This window comes from Symphalangus syndactylus, chromosome 22, assembly GCF_028878055.3.
Source record: "Symphalangus syndactylus isolate Jambi chromosome 22, NHGRI_mSymSyn1-v2.1_pri, whole genome shotgun sequence".
Taxonomy (NCBI): domain Eukaryota; kingdom Metazoa; phylum Chordata; class Mammalia; order Primates; family Hylobatidae; genus Symphalangus; species Symphalangus syndactylus.
Window position 1 is genome coordinate 28,115,245 of NC_072444.2, and position 19,246 is coordinate 28,134,490.

Here is a 19,246-nt window from a genome sequence, read left to right on the forward strand (position 1 = left end):
CATGTTGACCTGGCTGGTTTTGAACTTCTGACCTCAGGTGATCCACCCACCTCAGCCTCCCAAAGTGCTGGGATTACAGACATGAGCCACTGCGTCTGGCCTTTTGTTTGGTTTTATAACAGCTTTATTGAGATACAATTCACATATCATACAATTTACCTACTTAAATTGTACGATTCAATTGTTTTTTGTGTTCACAGTGTTGTGCAATCATCACTGCAATTTCAGAACATTTAATTATGCCCAGAAGAAATCCTGTATCCATGAGCAGTTATTCTTCATTTCCTCCTCGACTCATCCCCCAGCCCTAAGCAGCCCTTAATCTTCTTTCTGTCTTTATGGATTTGCCTATTCTGGACATTTCACATTAATTGAATCATGTAGTCTTTTGTAACTGGCTGCTTTGACTTAGTATAATGTTTTCAAGGTTCACCCATGTGGTAGCATAACATCTGTACTTCATTCCCAATAAATGCCAAATAATAGTCCATTGTGTGGCTGTGCCACATTTTATTTATTCACTAGTTGATGGACACTTTGATTGGTTCTACTTTTTGGCTATTAAAAAAATGCTGTTGTGAACATTCATGTACAAACTTCTCTGAGGATGTGTATTTGCATTTCTCTTGGGGTGACTTCCGAAGCCTAAGAGTGAAATTTTTTGGGGGTATGGAACCTCTGTTTAACATTTTGAGAAACTGACAAACTGTTTTCCAAAGTGGCTACACCATGTTACAATTTTAATAGCAATGTATGAACCTTGCAGTTTTTCCACATCATCACTAATACTTATTATCTGGGTTTTGGATTGTAGCCATTCTGATGGGTGTGAAGTGGTATCTTACAGTTTTGATTTGCATTTCCCTAATGAGATTGAGCCTCTGTCTTGTGCTTATTGGCCCTTTGCTTTTTTGGAGCCTTTGATCTTTTAAAAATAGAAATCTGGGTGAATTACTTCCCTGAGTAATGCGTGTGTGGTGAACATTCTTCTCTTCTTCTTAGCCTGGTCATCTCTTGCTTGCTTACTTGCTTCAGTTTACATGTAATTTTCTTCAGGGAGCCTTCCTTGAACCCCGGCTATTTGCATTCAACCCACTCTATTGTTGTGATTGTTTATTATACTTCCTTTCTGACTACACTAAGCATAGTTAACAGTGATTATACTTGGCATGTGATTGACTGGATGACTGAATACATAGATGACTGTAGCTTTTTTGTTTTTTAAACATTTAACTTAAAAAAAAAAAATTCTGTCTTGGAGTTTATTGTACCCAAAGCAGTATTTCATGATTTTTGTGTGTTCCTTGTTTCCTCGCATTTTCCCGATGGCACTAAGGCACCTGGCTGGGATCCTATAGAGAGCGATACATTGCGGTTGCTCTCTGCATAGTAAGCTTCCCCCAAGAGTCATAGATGAGGCAAAGCCCGTGTGTACTCTGAGGCCAGGGCTGAGTGCCTAAGGAGCAGCTGCAACTTGCCCTGGGGATATTCTTTGACCTGGAGGAGGTAGTGATGAGGGAAAGGGAAGACAGTATGGGAACCATCTTGATAAGAAGCATGGGGCTCTGAGAAATAGCCTCCTAGGATTGGTACACTGCAGCTGGTGGCAGAGGTCTTCTTGACCTTGAGTTAGCTTTTTGGGTGAGAATAAATAACAGTCAACTAGCACCTTCACTTCTTGAATTATAGGAGGGACTTTGTTTTTTTTTTTTTAGACGGAATCTTGATCTGTCGCCAGACTGGAGTGCAGTGACGTGATCTCGGCTTACTGCAACCTCTGCTTTCTGGGTTCAAGTGATTCTCCTGCTTCAGCCTCCCGAGTAGTTGGGACTACAGGTGCGCGTGCCACCACACCTGGCTAATTTTTGTATTTTTAGTAGAGATGGGGCTTCACCATGTTGGCCAGGATGGTCTCTATCTCCTGACCTCGTGATCCGCCTGCTTCAGCCTCCCAAAGTGCTGGGATTACAGGCATGAGCCACCATGCCCGGCCTTTTTTTTTTTTGAGACAGAGTCTAGCTCTGTCGCCCAGGCTGGAGTGCAGTGGTTCGATCTTGCCTCACTGCACCCTCTGCCTCCCAGGGTCAAGTGATTCTCCTGCCTTAGCCTCCTGAGTAGCTAGGATTACAGGCGTGCGCCACCACGTCTGGCTGATTTTTTTGTATTTTTAGTTGAGACAGGGTTTCATTATGTTGGTCAGGCTGGTCTCAAAACTCCTGACTTCAAATGATCCATGAGCCTCAGCCTCCCAAAGTGCTAGGATTACAGGTGTGAGCCACTGCGTCCAGCTGGACATCATTTTTAATACTGCATGGAAACTCTTGATTATGGGAGTAGATTTTTTTTTCTTCTAGTTTTCAAGAAGTACCTCTTATTTATTTTTTTAAGGACATCTTATTTCTGAACTGAGAAGTGAATTACACCCTATGATTTTTTACAGAGTTGTACAAAAACAAATAGAATCTGGATTTTTTCCTATGGTTGTACCTTTACTGAAGTAAACATTATCTTTCTCCATCAGGATGTCTAGAAATAATCTTCTGTTTTAATTTTTGTCCTCTAAACCTGCTATATATTGCAGATAGGAAATTTCTGAGTCAGTGCTTTCTTTTTTAAGCTTACTGGACCCTAACTTCTTTTAGTCTTCCATGCCTAGATTTTTGCTGATTGAGGGACTGTGATAATGTTTTTTTTCCTCCTTTGCTCAAGAGTGTGACTTTACTGTAGAAGGCAAAATACTAATTTTCCATGGTCCCAGGTCATTCAAGAATTTTGAGCTCCTAGTCTTCATTTATGTGGTGTAGTTTCTCCATAATTCTTGCCATAAGGGGAAGAAAAAGAGGAGCTGACCTTACGGTGGAAACATCAATGTTTGGAGAAGAAGTATTGGAGAAATAAGGAGGCTGTTTTAAAGAGGGTGGTCATTAAGGTCATCTTGAATCCTTTAGTCCATTGTCAGAGGAAAGCCCTCCTGAGGCTTCATCCAGAAGGACCAAAGCTGAGGCCCTAGGAAATGTTCCTGGCCTCAGTGAATAGTAGAGTTAGATGGTGCCTGACCTAGCTAACTGATGCTACTTTTTTTTGTCTTCAGGTAAAATAAGCACCTTTCTCTGGGTATTCTAGGAACCAAAAAGGGCTGGTTTCATGGAAATTATGATTAGTCTTCACAATTTGTATGTTTTTAAAAGATTAAGTAAATGGGCACAAGTTCTTTTGCTAAAAAGCTTGTGTTATAACCGAGAAAGCTGATTTGTAATTTTTTCATTCATTTGTCAAATATTTAAGTACCTACTGTGTGCAAGTATATTTTCACCAGAATTTGTGGGAGACTCACAGTTCAATTAGATATTGAACCTTCTCCTAAGGTGCTTGTCTTCCAGTAGGGTGACGATGCTTGTATGTCAGTACAGGTACTTGTGATAGGAGGCTGAAATTGGTAAGGGTCAAGTAAGGTACTGCTGAAGTTCAGAGGAGGAAGCAATGACCTCTCCTTAGGGGAAGGAGATTACACAAGGTTGCTTGGAGAAGGAGGCATTTGGTCTGAATCTTGAAGGGTTGATTGATGGGGAATGAGCCTTTTTGAAGGTGTTCTAGTAAAGGAGTGACATGATAGAATTGTGTTTTAGGAAAGCTATTTCTAGTATGTGATGAAAGGAAGAGAGTGAAGACTGGGTGGAAAGTAATGAGAATCTAACTTTTCTTTTTTCTTTTTCTTTCTTTTTTTTTTTTGAGACAGAGTTTTATTCTTGTTGCCCAGTCTGGAGTGCAATGCTGCGATCTTGGCTCACTGCAACCTCCACCTCTTGGGTTTAAGTGAGTCTCCTGCCTCAGCCTCCCGAGTAGCTGGGATTACAGGCATGCACCACCACGCCCGACTACTTTTTTGTATTTTTAGTAGAGATTGTGGGGGGGTCCTCCATGTTGGTCAGGCTGGTCTTGAACTCCTGACCTCAGGTGATCTGCCTGCCTCGACCTCCCAAAGTGCTGGGATTACAGGCATGAGCCACTATGCCCGGCCGAGAATCTACCCTTTCTAACTGTAGGGGAAATGAAGAGGTGTGACAGATGGGAGATGTTGTAGAGGTAGAATTAGTTGGATTTGGCAATTGTTAGAACAAGGCATATAGTCTTACATGTGGGGGAAGTGTGAAGCATAGGTAATTTGCATTATACCTGTGCCATTAAAAAATTGGGAACACAGGAGGACAAACTGATTTGAGGAAGAAGATGCTAATAAATACAGCTTTTTATTGAGCTGAGTGATTTTTGTCATTAGGCAGATGGAAATATTTCGTATCTTGAGAAGTCGTCAAGGTTAAGATGGAGATACTGAGAGTGGGGTAGTTGAAGCCCCGAGGTGGAATAAAATTGCCAAAGGATTTAGTGTCAGATGTGTCTTTTCCAAGTTTGTCACATTGCAAAACCTGAAAATCCTCCAGTTTTAGGACAGTAGTGCTCTGGTGTTTAAAGAACTCAGATTCTTCCTTTGAGTTTTTATTTCCCTTTGAGATTCTTTCATTTTGATTCTCATTTTGGTAAGACAGTAAAGCATAATGGTTCCGAGTCTGAGCTTGAGAACAGAAGGATTGGGTTTGAATCCTTGTTCTGCCACCTCTCTGTCCTATAACCCTGTTAGAGTTATGGAACGTCTTTGTGCCTCCATTTGCTTGTCTATATAATGGAGCTGATAATAGCTAAATGATAGGGTTGTTTATACATTAGTGGGATAATGTATGAAAATAATTTAGCCTGGCACATGAAACATAAGAAGTGCTCCATAAATGGTAGCTAATGTTGCCCTGAGAGTCTTGCTGGCTCCACTGCTTCTAATCCTAGAGTGCAGAGCGTCTCTTTTTAAATATAAAATTGTACAAAGTGTTTTGTTTTCATTTAGCATAACTGACACTGGCTGGATTTTCAAAGAATTTAACTTAGTATTAATATTAGTATTCCAAGGGAATAATTATAGTAAATATATTAAGAAACGATCCTGGGTGACAGAGCGAGACCCTATCTTCAAAACACAACAAAAATCCATAGAAATGGGCTGAAAATATCAGAAGCCTGTCCAAATTCAGTTATCCGTTCTTGGGCTTCCGGCTACCCTCCCTGTGACCTCTCACCCTTCACACCAAGGAACTGTGTCTCTCACGCCTCTTCCAGGTCCCTGCAGATACTTGAAAGAAAGCTGTACTACTGACCCCAGGACTCTTTCTTTTAATTCATCTCCGATTTTTGGCATCTTATCTAAGGCTGACTTTTGTGGACTGTGGTGATTGATATAAATGATGTATAAATGATTGTCTTAACTATTACAGGCCTAGGGGCTGGGCGCAGTGGCTCACGCCTCTAATCCCTGCACTTTGGGAGGCCGAGGCGGGCGGATCACCTGAGGTCAGGAGTTCAAGACCAGTCTGGCCAACATAATGAAACCCTGTCTCTACTAAAAATACAAAAAATTAGCTGGGCACGGTGTTGGGCACCTGTAATCCCAGCTACTTGGGAGGCTGAGGCAGGAGAATTGCTTGAACCCGGGAGGCAGAGGTTGCAGTGAGCCAAGATTACGCCACTGCACTCCAGCCTGGGCAACAAGAGCAAAACTCCATCTCAAAAAAACAAAACTAAACTAAACTAAACTAATTATAGGCCTAGGTCTATTTACTTGGGGAGAATTTATTTTGAATTATTTCTCAGATAAATCTTCCTTTTCCCATATAGGAAACTGACCTTAATTAGATGTATATGATGTAATAGTCTGATCATCAACACATAGTGTGTGTGTGTGTGTGTGTGTGTCTGTGTGTGTGTGTGTGTATGTGTGTGTGTATAGAGATAGTAAGAATTTAGAGTTACACGTATATTGGCAGGAAGATTGTCCCTCACATTTGAAATTTGTAGTGTTTTTCTTCATGTCTATTGAACTTGTGTTCTAAGTTCTTTATGGTTGTTTTGCAGTTGAGCATAGTGGGTGTACAGTTGCACACAACCTGCAATCAGCAGAGCCACTTAGTTACTGGGATGGGATTGGCACCCATATCTCTTGAGATTTTGATTTTTTAAAAACTGTGCTAAACCATATTCTCCAAAGGGGAGAAGAAAGAATTTTGCAGCTTTCATTCTGTTTTTTTCTTTTGGGAAGCGTCTACTTTGGAGAATTTAACCCTTTTTAAAAGTAACTGCAGTTATCTTTTATTCCCCTTTTTGAAATACCTATAGTTTGACCTATAGTTTGATTGGACCAACAAAGGCCGCAGGTGCACTGGCTTGTTTCACTTGTGTGCTTCTGGCCTTTTTCTTTCTAATTCTTCATCCTTGCCTTTTGAAAGGATGATGCTCTTTTCCAAGTGACATCTAGCAGATTCTGAGATGTGGTGTCCGATTTAGTAATTTTCTCATATAAAAGGATTCTGCAGTTAAATTAATGTGTCAGAAGAGGTAATAGTTGACAGTAAAGTAGGAATTTTTCATTTTTCTAAAGGAAAACTATAACCTTTCAGTGACTTAATACCTCTTTCCTTTCTTTGACAATCACAGTATCTTTTTATTTTTATTTATTTTTTCGAGATGGAGTCTCACTATGTTGCCCAGGCTGGTCTCCAACTCCTGGGCTTAAGCAATCCTCTGGCTTCAGCATCTGAGTAGTTGGGAAATATCTTTTTAGTTAGTACTTCAATGTTGAGGTGAGAGAATAATCCCATTTTTTAAATTGTCAAGAATTGTACACATTTATTGTGTATACCATGATGTTTTGAAATATATATACATTGTGGAATGGCTAAAATGAGTATATGTATTACTTCACATTTTTTTTGTGGTGAGGACACTTAAAATCAATTCTTCTTTGTAATTTTCAATAATATAATACATTGTTATTAATTATAGTCACTATATTATAAAGTTGATCTCTTGAACTTATTCTTCCTCACTGAAATTTTGTGTCCTTTGACTCACATTTCCCCAGTCCTCCTCTCAGCCTTTGGTAACCACCATTCTACTCTTTGCTTCTACTTCAGCTTCAAAAAAAAGGTTGATGAGGCGGGAGGATCCCCTGATCCCAGGAATTCAAGACCAGCTTGACGAGACCTCATCACTACAAAAAATAAAAATAAAAAGTTAGCCAGGTGTGGTGGCGCACACCTGTAGTCCCAGCTACTTAGGAGGCTGAGGCAGGAGGATTGCTTGCGCCTAGGAATTTGAGGTTACAATGAGTTATGATTGTGCCACTGCACTCCAGCTTGGGCAACAGAGTGAAACCCCATCTCTTTAAAAAAAAAAAAAAAAGATTGAGGGCCAGGCACGGTGGCTCACGCCTGTATTCCCAGCACTTTGGGTGGCTGAGGTGGGTGGATCAGGAGGTCAGGAGATCGAGACCAGCCTGGCCAACATGGTGAAATACCTCTACTAAAAAATACTAAAATTAGCCAGGCGTGGTGGCGCAGGCCTGTAATCCCAGCTACTCGAGAGGCTCAGGCAGGAGAATGGTTTGAACCTGGGAGGTGGAGGTTGCAGTGAGCCGAGATCATGCCACACTGCACTCTAGCCTGGGTGACAAGAGTGAGATTCTTTCTAAAAAAAAAAAAAAAAAAAAAAATTGAATTTAACATTTTAGGATTCTACATATAAGTGGGATCATACAGTATCTGTCTTTCTATGTCTGACTTATTCACTTAACATAGTGTCCTCCAGGTTCATCCATATTGTTGCAAGTAACAGAATTTTCTTAGACCACATAGTATTCTATTGCATATATATATGTGTGCGTGTGTATGCATGTGTGTGTGTATATATATATGTGTGTATATGTGTGTGTGTATATATATGTATATGACTTCATTCATCTGTTGATGGACACTTAGGTTGATTCTGTGTATTGGCTGTTAGGAATACCATTTTGCATCCTTATGGATAGTAAATAAACATCTTTATGATGAGTGTTTTTGGTGAACAGAGTTTGAATGTTTGGCTTTTTGGTTGAATTAATACTTTAGAGTGAAAAAAGGCTGACTAGAATGAAAAAAGGCTGATGTTCAAATACAAAATTTTAGTGAAGTTGTTTCTACCAGCTCTCTTAACCCAACTACAATGTTCGATCAGCTGTGGGAGGAGTTGAGAAAAACAGGAATAAACAAACCAGCAACAACAGTGAGCTTATCTTGATTTTCTTCCCGTTGTCTTACATTTGTTCCTCTGATAAGATTATAGGAAATTATGTAAATTCTAGGTCTCTTTTGATGGAGCATCCCATTTAGTATTACTTTAGTGATGCAGTAGAGAATTTGATTTTGGTAGCCCATGTGGTTCATTCATTTAGTTGTGACTAGAGAATGAGGATTTCCAGGGTATTTCTTTTGTGTTAACTTTAGAAAAAATTGATTATTTAGTGAAAGAGAAATGGAGCAATAATTTGCTAGGGAAAGTTCATACAGGACAGTGATTATTAGGAATGAATTTTATTTAACAGAAATAGGAAAATGTTTACTTTGTGACATTTGCCAGCTGTTGACACTTTCTTTGTGTGTTTTGTGTTGAATGACAAGTAGCTTCATTATCTTCCATCTTTATTAGTGCCATCAGAAGCAGTAACTGGTTTGCTTTTTTTTTTTGAGGTGGAGTTTTGCTCTTGTTACCCAGGTTGGAGTGCAATGGCACAATCTCGGCTCACTGCAACCTCCACCTCCCGGATTCAAGTGATTCTCCTGCCTCAGCCTCCCAAGTAGCTGGGATTACAGGAATGCACTACCATGTCTGACTAATTTTTTGTATTTAGTAGAGACAGAGTTTCACCATGTTGGTCAGGCTGGTGTTGAACTCCTGACGTCAGGTGATCCACCTACCTCAGCCTCCCAAAGTGCTGGGATTACAGGAGTGAGCCACCATGCCTGGCCAAGTAAGTGGCTTTCTAATGAATAAATCATTTTCAAAGTTTCAAACCCACTGCAACTAACAAGATTCAGTGCCAAATTAATGTAATTGCATGTTTTCCTTCTAAAGTGATCCTGATCTTCAAAGAAACTTTCAAAAAGATATAGTAGTACAGGAAAGCAGACTAATATTTTAGAAAGAATATTACCAGTAATAAAAAGGACAGAATTATAGTTTGATGCATTAATTTTAATAACTTTTTTTTTATAGCTCTTGAGCCAAGATGAATAAAGTTAAACAGAAATATGGTTCTCATTTTGATTGTACTGAATTTATTATATGGCATGCTCTCCTCCCTTCAGATGCAGAGTCAGGGCTTTTAGGTCCTTTTTGTTTAAAAGAGTATGGATGATGCTAATATTATATAGCACTAGAATTAAAAATTATTTTCACTGAATATCCTTCAAAGCAATGTAATAAAAATGCAATAATTTGAATATTGCAGTTGAGGCAGTAGTCACTTTAGTTATAAGTGGTGCTCTGACTTTTTAAAAATAGCAAATTGTTAGCCATGATCTAATTCTGTGTTATGAATTAGTTGCTTGTAAGAATTATACTTGTTTCTTGACCTGTAGTTATTATAAAATTGACAATTTGATTATTTTTTACTTTATTTTTAAATTTTTAAAAATGTTTAGTGAAGATGGGGTCTCGCTATGTTGCCCAGGTTGGTCTTGAACTTCTAGGCTCAAACAATCCCCCTGCACTGGCCCCTCAAAATGCTGGGTTTACAACTATAGCCACCACACTTGACTGATAATTTGGTTCTTTAATTGACTTTTTTCCTTTATAATAGCCCTTTTGTTGTGGTAGTATGCTGCAGATTTGGGATTTTAAATTTTCAATTTAATTTAATTTTTATTTTTTGTGGAGACAGAGAGTCTCTCTATATTGTCCAGGCTGGTCTCAAACCCCTGGGCTCAAGTTATTCTCTTGCCTTGGCCTCCCAAAGTGCTGGATTTATAGGTGTGAGCCACTGTACCTGGCCCAATTTGGGGTTTTGCATTTTAGAAATATATGTTATAAACAGATTCTGACAATACAGTTTGTTTTTGCTGATGTGCTTGCCTAGAAAGACTTGTTTGCTCTTCTGTAGGTTGTCAGTTAAATTGTCTGCTTTAAAAGTTTTTGTATTCTTTGTCCCAATTCCATGTGCCACTTGATGTACTATTTAGTTTTTACACTGCCTTTCAACCTCCCCAGGGGTGGATTGTCCATGAAGCGTAAACCAAAGAGACTCTCACTTGAATGGCCCCCTTGACATTTTGTATACACATTTTCGTAGTCTTTTTCTTAAAGAAGGCCCCCCAACTTGTATAAACAACAGATCTAAAAAACCCTCCTTTTCTAAAATACAGGACTGCTAAGAGGAAATGAAAAACAAAAGTAAATGTGGATTTTTAGTTTTGTGGTTTAGGTAAAAGGGATATAAATAGAATATTGAATGGATTTGTGTGTGATGCCAGATTTAATTTATCATGATAACCATCAGTGGTGCACCAGATGTTTTGACTGTATTTAGCTTCATATTAAATTAAGCATAGCCAGTGGCCTACAAAGTCCATCTGTACTGCTGCCAAAGGTAGCACTGAAGACAGCCAGCCGCCTTTCATGTCTGTTACCACTGCTAGCTGCTGTTTCCCTCTTGCCGTGATATTTAAGCTTTGGAATTGTTCATGCAAAGGTGAGCCTTTGTATTGAATTGGAATTTGTATTCTGTAAATCGACTATACTGAATGACGAGGCTTGCCTTTCAGTAGATAGTCTATTCTTATTTTTGCTTACCTATAAACCAGTGGAAATAAATACATAAGATTAGTTAGGGGTTTATTGAGGCTTGAATTCTAGAGAGAGGGGAATTACTGTATTATGCACAAGTGCCAGTTAAACATGTACCAATCTGAAGAAGATTTTTCTATACCTGCTACTAATCATGCAAAACAATTAACTTACTGATTTTTGTTATATAAATACATCCTAAGATCTGAAAACCTCAGCAGTTTTATTTATAATCAGAAAGACAGATGTTAACAATCACTGAAAACCTTTATGTTTTAAATGAACGCACCTTCACTTTTACTTGACTTCTACTTCATCAGCATAATTGGAGAACCATAGATTCTTTCCCCATGAGTGAGGGCAAAACATACATCTGCAGTGTTCTTAGCATGAGGATCATTAAGATGGCAGACCTTGTAGATCAAACAATTTCCTCCCATACACCCTCATTCTTTCCTAGAAAAGCATTGAGACAGCTCTGAAATTAGACCTGGAAAGCATGTGCTAAGGCAAGAACAAATATCTTGAAAATTTTATCATAATGTTGCTTTTTAAAGTCCTAAATGTCCTCTAAAATGAAATTCTTTTGTATTAACCTTCTTTCATATGCTGGCTTTCACCAGACTGCAGAATTGCCTGATTTGACTTTCTAATATAACTGTAATGAATCTTCTGGGAAGCTGAAACGATTGAACACACATACTCTGCAACTCCATTGTAAAATATTCAGTCAGTACTGTCGATGTTGCTGATTAAAAAAGGAGAAAAAAAAAAAAAGGAATTGGGAGTGGGAGAGAAAAATGAAACACTCCCTAACACATATTAGGGCTTAAAACCAAACATATTCTCTCAGGGATTTCAACCTTTACGAGATATCATGATGTGCAATAATACCTTGATTAAATATATTCAGTAACTCCTTAATAAAAACATCAAGTTGGGTGAAGGTAGGGTCTGCTTTGTAAAGCCAGAATTAGGGGTATATGATTTTGTTCAGCTTTGACACATTTGACACATCTGAAAAAGCATGGAAAAAAACTGGCCCATTTGCACAAACAGACAAATTGCCCTGTGCATTATGCATGAGGACCCAGTAGAGTTAAAGATTTGCCAGCCTATGTATGTGGAACCTACCTACAGTGGAGCCCAAATGTTTAATGCTGAGTCTTTCAAATGCGTGTCCTTTACATACTTTGGGTCTTATTTAGCAGCCAGAGAATCAAGAGGTATGCTTTCTCATGGTATAAGTAATTTATCCCAGGTGTTTATAATTGTAGCAGTATGTGTTTGGCTTATTTATCTGAAAGAAATTTAACACCAGAATTTAATAATTAAGGATTTATTAGTTAAAACTGAGTGTTATAATGAGCCAGATGCTGCTGCATTGAAACAGCCATTTTCATTAGCATTTTTAAATAGAAGAGAATTGAATTTAAATTTGGAGTGTCTTGACTTTGATGAGTTGACATTTTAAAATCTTTTAAAATCCATCAAATAGAAGGCAAACTTCTTTTAATTTCAGTGAAAGACAACATTCACACTGAAATATCAAAACAGGTAAGTGAATAAAAACCTACCTTAAAAATCTGAATTTCTTATTTTGAATACTGTAAAATAACATTAACTTAAAATGCTTGAGAAGAGAAATGATTGCAAAAATGTGTGGAATATAAAAAATTAATTTTACCTATGACTGTAAAAGGTATAGATCACTGAAATGGAAGAGTCATTGGTGAATGGGAATGGGGAAGTGTGTTTATATTGTTTATTCCCTCCTTTTATCGCAGGGAAGCATTTTTAATAATAGCTTGAGTGGTTTGATGAAACATCTGAAGGAAACTCCCAGGAGAGGAAGATTATACTGGAGAGAGATCTCTCTGTGAATCATTTATGCTAACCTCTTGCTGAAGCACAACTTGCATTTTTAATGAAGGATGATTGCATTTCATAAACAGACCTTTAAAAATTAAAATAATATTGATCCTTCCTCATTTAGGCCTATTAAAATAACATGCTATACATTTCTTTCTAATAGCTCAGGACAGATTATTGTTTTAAAACAATATGCAATTTAATAGTGTCTAATCAAAAGTTTCTTTAAATAGGACTTTGATTAAAATATTTCTGGAAAATTTTTCTTTGTAATGTAGTATCTATGAAAACAAAATTTAAAAATTATGAAATGGCTTAAAGTTTGGCACTTCAAATTATTTCCAACACAAACTATCTCTAGTAAGGTTCCTTTAATTTCTTTTGATCATATCAGCTTCATTTCTTGAAACATCTACTGTAGCATAGGAAAAGAGACTCACAAGGTTTTAAGAAACCTTGCTTTTACCTACAGCCTTACGCTGAGTACAAGTTACATTATCTCTCAGTTTGTCAGTGTTCTTACTTTTAAAATATGTCCCTCAATGAGATAAAGATTAAGCTGAAACTTAAACATGAACTTTTCTGAATTACCACTTCACTGTTGTTTATCATTTTGGTAGGCTCTTCTCTGAACCTGAATTTCTCTTGTAAGGATTATAGGAATAATGTAGTTTAATGCCTTCCGTATCTCTTATAACTACTAGATGATACTGGGAGTATTTTTTTTCTTTTTTTAAATGAAAATGTTCCTAAGCTATGCTTTAGTACAAGAATATGAAACTGCAAAGGAAGTGTTTCTTTTATGACGAAGGATTAGAAATAAAAAGCAAAGTCAAAATTCATCATCATATGATCGCCTTGTGGGTGATAGTGAATTTTTTTTTCCATTTGAAGAGGAGCAGCATGTAGTGTATAAGAACACAGACACGCAAGGCAAATCCTGTCCCTACCACTTCACTGGCAAGTTACTTAGCCTCTGTATCTTTTTGCTGTCTGTAAAATGGGGGTAATAATAGTGGCCCTTGAATGGCTGTTGTGAAGGTTAAATTGGTTATTCTAGATTAGTGTCTGCCACATACATTAGGAGCTGTGTTAAGTTTTAACTATTATTATATTGAATTGATCTTTTTTTTTGCAGTCTTAAAACAGTTATTTGGGGACAGTTCCTGTACTACAGTCTAGTGCTGAAAATTCTATCATGACCTTAGAATCAAGTCTTTTTCCATATTTACTTTGTTGTTGTTGTTTCTTTGGTGCCTTGCATATATAACTAGATGATAACGTAAGTTCTTTTTTTTTTTTTTTTTTAAGTGAAAGGGATTCTGAGCTAAAGATTTGGTATAATTGTAAAGAACATAAAACTGCAAAGGAGGCTGGGCGCGGTGGCTCACGCTTGTAATCCCAGCACTTTGGGAGGCCGAGGCGGGCGGATCACGAGGTCAGGAGATCGAGACCACGGTGAAACCCCATCTCTACTAAAAATACAAAAAATTAGCCGGGCGTGGTGGCCGGCGCCTGTAGTCCCAGCTACTCGGAGAGGCTGAGGCAGGAGAATGGCGTGAACCTGGGAGGCAGAGCTTGCAGTGAGCCGAGACTGCGCCACTGCACTCCAGCCTGGGCGACAGAGCAAGACTCCGTCTCAAAAAAAAAAAAAAAAAACTGCAAAGGAAGGGCTTCTCTGAGCAAGTCCGTATGGAGTTAACACTGGGTCTCTGTTTAGCCTCCGAGTTGCTGTAGGAATAAGCACAGTATTTTGGACTTTTCAGAATAATAAGCCATGCATGTTCTGCATGTTCTTTCACCTGTCAGTGCAGAGAGGATCATCAGAGCAAAACTAACTGGGTAGCATAAGTTTGACTTTGGTGTAGTTTAGGAACTCTGGAAGAAATGGAATTTGCTGCCTTCCACCCTCCTCTTAAATTCTTCCATCAGAGAGGTTTTCCTATAGGTGCCAGGTATTCAAAACATGTTTCCTATAAGAATATTGCCTTTGTTACTATAGATTGCTATTTATTTGGAGATATTAGACTCATAGAGTGTAGTAAGGAGCAAATGAGAGACTAGATGCAAAGTGCTTGGCATAATCCCTGGCATGTCCTAAGTGTTTTTTCCAGTAACGAGGCTGGCAGAGGTACGGTTGGTGGATGTTTGTAAACGGGGGCTGCTTGAATAAGTATGTTTCAGAGTTATTGAGAGATTGTCGTGATAGGCAACAGAACACTACCTGTTTTGGGAAGTGCGCTCAGATGTTTCAAGCACTTTGGAGCAGCTCATATTGTAGATAGTCAAGGTTTTCTTCATTACGCCTCATGGAGAAGATAATTTGAAGGGCCACAGGAAGTTATTTGCTTCTTTGAAGCATTTTCCGATAGTAGAGATCTCATGAATCAGATCCTCCATGCAGATGATGCCATATTTACCAAGAGATAGAGCAGTCAAAGCGTTATCTGTCAAAGCAATTTGCTTATTGATTTTGCCATAACTATGCTTGTAGATTCGTTCATTTACTGACTTCAGATTTGGGTTCCCCCATGTAATATATGGCTCTACAATCCTCAGCATGTTAATTGAAGCCTTGTTGAGCTTCACAAAGGTTCCATTGAAGATTTGACAAAGGCGAAGAAGCTGCAACATTTTTCGGACCTCTGGGCCATGCCTATGAAATGCCAGAATAGAGACCCACTTATTTAATTAGCTCCTCTTTTTAAAATATGTATGTTCTGATACCTCATTATGAGCACTTAATCAAGACCTATTTGGGCCTTCTAGGAATGGCAGTTTTGATTGGATAAGAAAAGAAAGGAGTAATTTAGGAAGGTGGGACTAGGTCTGATGAGGTCCTTGAAATGCTTAAAGTCTACACCTTTGGGGTTGGGAAGAAAGACAAAAGGAGAAATTGAGCAATCACCAGGTTTTTTCGTACTTGGCGATATTAATGAGAATCTTGAAGTTGGGATGCTACCAAAAATTGTGTGGTAAGTTGCTGGTGCTGGAATTAATGCATGCATACTGATGAAGAAAGCTCTTGACACTTTTGGCTCTGTTTCCATAATCTGTAGGGTTCCTAACCATATACTTGCGTTGGAGCACAAAGCTTGTGTTTGGAACTGAAGAGAGTATCTGATGATAGTATGGAGAATGGATGGAAGGGGAGGGTTGTACAAGATACAGCAACATAACCTGTGAGCCTATTGTGGTAACTGAGTTTAGAGATGGGGAAGCTCTGAACTAAGATAGTGATGGTGTGAGAGTGAATGACAGAGGGCATCTGGCGTGGGGCTGAGAGAAGAGTCTAAGATAATTCCCAGGTTTCTGACTGAAGTGATTGTGGATGAGTTGGAATCCCACGTTTGAGTCTCAGCTCCACTATTTACCAACATAATAACTTCTGGCAAGTTACTGCATTTTTCTGAGCTTAGTTTCATTCCCTGTAAAATGGTAGAGGTAAATAAGGGTGTTTCTCTCCCAGAATTGTCTTGAACTTTAGACGAAATTATGTGTAGTTATATACAACTACTTAAGTAATATAGGAAGTTATGGCCGGGCATGGTGGCTCATGCTTGTAATCCCAGCACTTTGGGAGGCTGAGGTGGGTGGATCACTTGAAGTCGGGAGTTTGAGACCAGGCTAGCCAACATGGTGAAACCCCATCTCTACTAAAATCAATACAAAAATTAGCTGGGTGTGGTGGCATGCACGTGTAATCCTAGCTACTCAGGAGGCTGAGGCAGGAGAATTACTTGAACCTGGGAGGTGGAGTTCTCGGCAGTGAGAACTGTCTATTTTCTTTCATTCAACCACTATTTATTGAGCACCTACTGTGCTTCAACACACAGTTCTAAGTGCTGAGGAAGCAGCAGCAAGTGAAACAAACCCAAATATTCCTTAATTCATGGAGAAAATATTCTAGTGGGAGAAAACAGACAGTAATATACAAATAAGTAAAGATTTGATGGTGAAAAGTGCTCTGGAGAAAAATCAAGCAGGCACAGGGGCAATGGCAAGCTGAGATTTGGCTGAGGGAGTAAGTGGTCATGGTGGACTTAAAGAATAACTGGGGAAAGGTGACATTTTAGCAAATAAGTGAGGGACTGAGCCCTGTAGAAGTAAAGGAAAGATCAGTCTTGGTAGAGAGAATATCCCCAAGGCCCTTGTTAAGTTTCATTTTATTGACAAGATTTTCTTGATTAGACTATGCATGTCTATACTGAGACATGTTATAGAAGATGAAATATATATCAGTTGGAATAAAAATAGTTTAAAAATGGCCAAGTGTGGCTAGGTGCAGTGGTTCATGCCTGTAATCCCAGCACTTTGGGAGGCAGAGGATTCCTTGAGGCCAGGAGTTTGGGACCAGCCTGGCCAACATGGCAAAACCCTGTCTCTACTAAAAAAAAAAAAATTACAAAAATTAGCCTGTAGTCCCAGCTACTCGGGAGGCCGAGGTGTGAGGATTGCTTGAGCCTGGGAGGCAGTGGTTGCAGTAAGCGCAAATTCTACCACTGCATTCCAGCCTGGATGACAGAGTGAGACCTTGTCTCAAAAAAAAAAAAAAAAAAAAAAAAAAAAAAAAAAAAAAAAAAAAAAAAAAAAAAAAAAAAGATAGGACTATAGGCACGCGCCCCTGCACCTGGCTAGTATTTTTTTTTTTTTTTTTTTTTTTTTTGAGACGGAGTCTCGCTCTGTCGCCCAGGCTGGAGTGCAGTGGCGCGATCTCTGCTCACTGCAAGCTCCGCCTCCCAGGTTCACGCCATTCTCCTGCCTCAGCCTCTCCGAGTAGCTGGGACTACAGGCGCCCGCCACCACGCCCGGCTAATTTTTTGTATTTTTTAATAGAGACGGGGTTTCACCGTGGTCTCGATCTCCTGACCTCGTGATCCGCCCGCCTCGGCCTCCCAAAGCACCTGGCTAATTTTTAAAATTTTTTGTAGAGATGGGGTCTTGCCTTGTTGCCCAGGTTGGTCTCAAACTCCTGGCCTTAAGCAGTCTTCCCATGTTAGCCTCCCAGAGTGCTGAGATTATAGGTGTGAGCCACTGTGCCCAGCTCGAATAAACTGCATACTTATTATGTCTTTTTTAAACAAATATGTAATAAACTCACACACTTTTAAGTTCTATAATACACTTGTCCACCATATGTCTCGAGGATTAAACAATTATTGATTTGCTGAAATAATGTCTGTTTGTATCCTAAGTTTTTTTCCTCCTTTAGACTGTGAGAATGATATAAATAAACAATAACAACAAAAAAGCTTTAATCTTCAAGATTATACTTTTTTTTTTTTTTTTTTTTTTTTTTTGAGACAGGATCTCACTCTGTCACCCAGGCTGGAATGTAGTGGCATGATCACAGCTCACTGCAGCCTCAACCTCCCAGGTTCAGGTGATCTTCCCACCTCAGCCTCTCGAGTAGCTGGGACTACAGGGATACCCCATCACTCCTGGCTAATTTTTAACCATCATCCCTGGCTAATTTTTGTAAGTAAGTTTTGTAGAGACAGAGTTTTGCCATGTTGCCCCGGCTGGTCTTGAACTCCTGGGCTCAAGTGATCTGCCTGCCTCAGTCTCCCAAAGTGCTGGGATCGCAGGTGTGAGCCAGTGCCCCTGGTGGTTGTACTTTGCGTATTTTAGTGCTTTGGCTTGTGTGAGTTCTAGTCCTGAATATATTTCCCCTGGCCATTGAGTGGATGAGATTGCTACTCACTATATGGATTTGGCTAAATTTCCTCCCAGAGTGGCAGAGTAACTTTATATACCAATTCAGCTCTACAATCTTTGCTCCATATATCCCTGAGCAAATTTCTGGAGTTAGCCAAAGAGATATTCCCTTTGGGAGTGTCAGAGAGGACCTAGTTTTTATTTCATATGGGTCAGAGTGCTTTAGAAGACTGTTTGCATTGCATAATGACTCTAGAACTGTGGTTGGGTAAACAAGTTACTGAAAACAGATAGGATGTATTGATTTTCTACTGTAGAAGCATGGTGTGCAATGGAATGTCATGTTGTAACATTTGATTTTCATTATTGGGTGTAAATAAACAGAATCCTTTGATATGTACGTACTACACTGGGATGGCACTGTTCACCTTGAAAACTAACAGTCTTTTTCCTCATCTGCATATAATATACTGAAATCATATAAATTCATATTGCCAGCTGGTTGAATTAGTTCTTTTTCTTTTGAGGAATAGACTTTATATTTTACTTTATCTTAATTGTTAGGCATGAGACAAAGGTATTGTCTCCTTATCCTTAGAGTTATATATGTGTAATAATTTTATTGCATGTACGCTGATCAACATATCAGATATAATGTCAAAGCCAAAATTTTCTCCTTTTAAGTTGTTATTCACTTCATAAAATGCTTCCCCTCATATTAGTCTGTTCTTGCTGCTATAAAGAACTGTCGAAGACTGGGTAATTTATAAAGGAAATAGGTTTAATTGACTCACAGTTCCACAATGCTGGGGAGGCCCCAGGAAACTTACAATCATGGCAGAAGGTGAAGGGAAAGCAAGGCATCTTCTTCACAGGGTGGCAGGACAGAGTGAGTGCTGAGCAAAGTGGGGAAGAGCCCCTTGTAAAACCATCAGATTGGATCTTATGAGAACTCACTCACCATCACGAGAACAGCATGGGAGAAACCGGCTCCACGATTCAGTTACCTCCACCT

General features: G+C 39.0%; 1 protein-coding gene across 7 annotated transcripts in view; it reads left to right on the forward strand.

Annotated features, from left to right (window-relative positions):
* The window catches only part of RERE (arginine-glutamic acid dipeptide repeats), a 467,189-nt gene that overhangs the window by 54,641 nt on the left and 393,302 nt on the right, over positions 1-19,246 (forward strand). The gene's annotated exons all lie outside the window — the stretch shown is intronic.